Source organism: Cricetulus griseus, assembly GCF_003668045.3.
Source record: "Cricetulus griseus strain 17A/GY chromosome 1 unlocalized genomic scaffold, alternate assembly CriGri-PICRH-1.0 chr1_0, whole genome shotgun sequence".
Taxonomy (NCBI): Eukaryota; Metazoa; Chordata; class Mammalia; order Rodentia; family Cricetidae; genus Cricetulus; species Cricetulus griseus.
This window is the reverse complement of record NW_023276806.1, coordinates 94,823,616-94,828,690: the sequence shown is the minus strand read 5'-3', so window position 1 is coordinate 94,828,690 and position 5,075 is coordinate 94,823,616. Positions and strand designations below refer to the sequence as shown.

General features: G+C 42.0%; 1 pseudogene; it reads left to right on the top strand.

Annotated features, from left to right (window-relative positions):
• The first annotated feature begins 416 nt into the window (after positions 1-416).
• Positions 417-2,816, top strand: LOC103160730 (annotated as a pseudogene).
• The last annotated feature ends 2,259 nt before the right edge of the window (positions 2,817-5,075 follow it).

The following is a 5,075-nucleotide window of genomic DNA, read 5'->3' as shown; positions in this document are numbered from 1 at the left end:
AAGAAAATAAACCAGGAAGTTCTGGGTATTTTCTGAAACTCTGTATATGTTAATTAGACACCTGACAGATATTTATTGACCTCTTGCTCTTCCTCCTCTGATATTTCCATTTGTTGGGTCATAGAAAAGCATGGCAGGGATACTCTTCCTTAGTCATGGATCAGTAAATGTGAAACTAGGTGGCTCATTCTGTGTATACGCTTGGAACTCAGGAAAATGTGGTAATTGGTAAATTGGCACTACTTCTTGGAGATTCTGGTATATAAGCTGTATTTTGGTAGAAGAAAGGAGAAGAGACTATATATGCATTTGGTGAGTTCCTCACAGGATCCAGCCTGGCAATGAGCAGAGGACATGGGAACCAGGCAGAGGAGTGAAATAGCTGAAGATTCATTGCTTGTTGAGCACAGAGGGAAATGATTTCAAGTGATGAGTTTGTGTCTGACCATGGAGGCTTGACCCCAGGTGGAAGGACCCAGGTTTGATAGGATAAGTAGAAAAGGAAACACTGAAGAGAATTGTGTTGGAGACAATGCAAAAGATGGAGTGGCAGATGGAATAGTGCTGAGAAACCAAGTAGAAAGCACACTTAACAGCCAAGGTGCTGGGCGGTGTAAACAGCCATCCATCACGCTCCTCACCAACTGTGCCCTTTGATTTCACAATGATTTATTTATTATACCACCCCCCCTTGTTACCTAAAACATAGCACTTCAATTTCACATACCATCTGCGAGCTAGAAATGGTCATAATTAACTACCACAAATGTTCTAAAAAGGTGTTGTGCTAAAAACAGCTGATCACACTTGTCAGCTTGCTTTCTGTGTGAGAACCATGACATTCATTGTGAGAGGGGCTGCATTTTGTCACGTCTTCACTGGACCATGCTTCTTACATGGACCATAGGACTAGAAAGTTGTGACTCTCTAATTAAATATCTTTAGGTTTAATGTTTTGACTAATCCTCAATTAGGGACAAAAACAGTAGTCCCATCAAAAGTAAGTTTCCTGAAGAGATCTACCTATAGTTGTATTAGAACGTAAGTCTGTACTCCAAAATATCTGCTGAATATAAGAAAAATATCAAGGGACGGGGGAGATGGCTCTGCAGTTATGAGTACTGGCTGATCTTGCAGAGAACTCAGGTTTGATTCCTATCACGTAGATCTGTAACTGCAGTTCCAGGAGCGCTGATGTGCCTTCCTCTGGCCTCTGTGTAGGCAAAACACCCATATGGATGAAATGAAATAAAAACATAAATGGAATGGATTGGTTAAGGCATTTCTTTCATTCATGGTCTGCCTAGGACTAGAAATGCAACTTTTTGGTCATGCCACTGCTTATGTGTAACCTATCCTCCTATAACCTAATGAATTTACTCATTTTACTAAGCTAGATTCAATAGAATCTTCCCATATTAGTCAGTGTTCTATTGCTGTGAAGAGACACCATGACCATGGCAACTCTTATAAAGGAAAGCATTTAATTGTGTCTGGCTTACAGCCAGAGGTCTAGACCATTGTCATCATGGCAGGGAGCATAGTGACCTGCAGGCAGACAGACATGGTGCTGGAGAGTAGTTGAGAGTTCTATACCCTGATTCACAGGCAGCAGACACACACACACACACACACACACACACACACACACACACACACACACAGAGGAGAGAGAGAGAGAGAGAGAGGAGAGAGAGAGAGAGAGAGAGAGAGAGAGAGAGAGACTGGGTAGGCCTTGCTTGAGTGTTTGAAAGCCCAAAGCCCACTCCCAGTGACACACCTCCTCCAAGGTCACACCTATTCCAACAAGGCCATACCTCCTAATTCCTGTCAACTGTCACTACTCTTTGACGACCGAGCATTCAAATATTTGAGCCACCTTTCCATGATACCCTGGAATGGGTCCATACAGTGTTCTTGATTCCATCATAACTTAAAGAGAAACTTAATATCTGGAGCCCTTTATGTCCTGCAGATGAAGGAGGAGGATTCCCTCAAATTCCTTGCAACAGAAACGCATTTAGGTGGCACCAACCTTGACTTTCAGATAGAGCAGGACACCTACAAAAGGAAAAGTGATGGTATCTACATCATAATCTGAAGAGGACCTGGGAGAAATTGTTGTTTGCAGCTCGGTCTATTGTTGGCAATGAGAATCCTGCTGATGCCATCTCCTCCAGGAACACTGGCTAGCAAGTTGTGCTGAAAGTTTGCTCCAGCTACTGGAGTCATTCTAATTGCTGGTTGCTTCATACCTGGGATCTTCACTAACCAGATCCAAGCAGCTGTCAGGAAGCCACGGCTTCTAATGGTGACTGATCCCAGAGCTGATCACCAGCCCCTCACAGAACCATCTTATGCCAACCTGCCCACCATTGCTCTGTGTAACAAAGACTCTCCCCTGCAGCTACATGGACATTGCCATCCATGGAACAATGAGGGGACTTATTGATGTGGTGAATACTGACCTGGGAAGTACTCATTCATGGTACTATCTCCCATAAGACCCAGGGGAAGTTATACATGATCTTGACTTCTACAGAGACCCAGAGGAGACTGAGAAGGTGGAGCAGGCTGCTGCTGAGAAGGCTGGGGCCAAGGAGGAAATTCAGGGTGAATGGTTGATGCCAGCTCCTGAGTTTACTGCTGCTCAGCCAGAGAGGGTATACTGATTTAAGGGTATGCCAGCACCCTCTGTTGCCATCCAGCAGTTTCCCACTGAAGACTTGAGTGCCCAGCCAGCCACTGAGGACTGGTCAGCATCTCCCATAGCTCAGAGCATCAAGTGGGTTGGAGCCAGCACTGAGTGCTCGTGAGCTCCTCTGTAGGCACCAAACAAAGGGGAAAAGGTGGAAGGAAAATAAAGTCCTTACAATCTGTCTCTTGAGGTCTATACTTATATAGATATATATATATATATATATATATATATATATTCATAGGCATATATATGTTTGTAGGCTCCTTGTCTTTTGGAAGGTGAATAGATGTTTCTTCCACATCTCTTGAGGAGAGTAAGGTAACAGTTCCCATCCTCATTCCCCATGCCCTAGCCTTGGGGCTACTCATTTGTCCAGTGTGAATACATCTCAAGTTCTCCCAGGATGCTTTTAGCTCCCAAGGTCATTCACACACTGATTGGGAGTTGGCTTCCCATAATGGAGCTGGATACTTCTGTGGGAGCTGTTCCTGTTGACATTGTTTCAATCACATGGGTCATATCATTATATAAATGTGACTTGCATTGCTGTTTAAGATATCTTCAGGGAGTCTGAACACAGTGATTCACCATTAAAATGAAAAGCCACAGACGGGGATGCTGACACAAAGTTGATATTCATAGAATAAAACATTTCAATTATTAGATGCAGGCAGACATTTCCAGGTGGGGGGGGGGGGACTTCCTGTTCTTTCCTTAAGTGGTCATCAAATAATTGGTAAATTAAACCATTACAGGGTTGCAGTTCTCCTCGAAGGCTACTGGGAATAAAAGCAACTTTCTAGATTGTCAGGAGACTCATTCCTGAGGTGACCAGATGCATCTCGAAAGTGTCCAGAACTGACATGATACATGAATTCCTTAATCGTTCTGGCATTCCCTTATAACGTTTCAGCCTGTTACCACGAGCTCTGCTATTTGGCATCACTTTCCTTGAAAGGAAAGGGTGAACATCTATTAACATTTTGAAAGAAATATCTTATTCATCTTTTTAAAATTAAGCTTTAAATTAAGCAGGGAGCTAACCTTCTGGCGATATCTTTAAAATCAAGTGACCCTGACAGTGCTTATCTTACTACGTGCTAGCCATTGGAATTAGTTTACTAACACACAGTAAATTGCTTTCACTAGAGGCTGCTCTCTGGGGAGAGGAGGTAGCGTCTGAATGCACAAGATGCCTTAAGGAATGGGAGTTAAGGGGCACATGATGAGAGGGTTCTATAGCCAAGAGACCCCAGAATTTGGTGGCTTGAGAAAGAGATTTGTTTTTCTTCACATGTGCAAACAAGGTGACTGTCTAGACTTTTGAGGTTATATTAGTCATGGATCTCTAGGGGAAACCAGAACATTGTACAAGGGATCCTAAGGATTGTCTCATGTGACCAGTAAAGAAGAAACGGCTGAGCCCAAGAAGCTGAAGCTGCCCCAGAACAAGAGGTATCAATGACCAATAGATTTTAAGATGGTTCCAAACTTTTGTATAATCAAAGTTTCAGTAAACATTTTAAAACTAAATATTGTGCATGTACTGCATAATTGTTAGATAAGGACTAAGGAAGAAGAATTTGGGATCCCCAAATATAGTGGGTTTAATTAGAATTTTCTCTGGGCCACCAATCATCTCCCGAGTAAAGACACGGAGACTTATTAATTATGTATGCTTGGCCTTAGCTTAGGCTTGCTCCACAAGCTCTTTTAACTTAATTTAACTGTTTTTAGTCATCTATGTTTTGCCTTGGGGCTTTTCACCTTTCTTCTTTCCTCCCTCCCTCCCTCCCTTCCTCCCTCCCCCCCCCTCTTTCTTTCTTTCTTTCTTTCTTTCTTTCTTTCTTTCTTTTTCTTTTTCTTTTTTCTTTCTTTCTTTCTTTCTTTCTTTCTTTCTTTCTTTCTTTCTTTCTTTCTTTCTTTCTTTCTTTCTTTCTTTCTTTCTTTCTTTCTTTCTTTCTTTCTTTCTGTCCTATTTTCCTGTTCCTTCCATGTCTGTCTTTCTGACCCCTGGTGTCTCCCTGGCATCTCTTTTTCTTTCTTTCTCTTGAGCCTAAATTTCTCCTCCTACTTACTCTTCCTCCCCTGAAGTCCTGCCTATAACTCCTTCCTCACTATTGGCTATTCAGCTTTCTATTAGACCAATCAGGTGACTTAGGAAGGCAAGGTAAAACAGCAACACATTTTTACATGATTAAATAAATGCAACATATCTTTTCATAATTAAACAAATGTTCCACAACTGTAAGGGTCCATTTAGACCTAAAAAGTAAATACCATGAAGTGTGAGAAATAAATTTATGTTGAAAGGAATCCTGCCCCCTTTTAAATTCTAGCACAACCTGAGTTTCAGAGATTTTCTTGTGTTAGT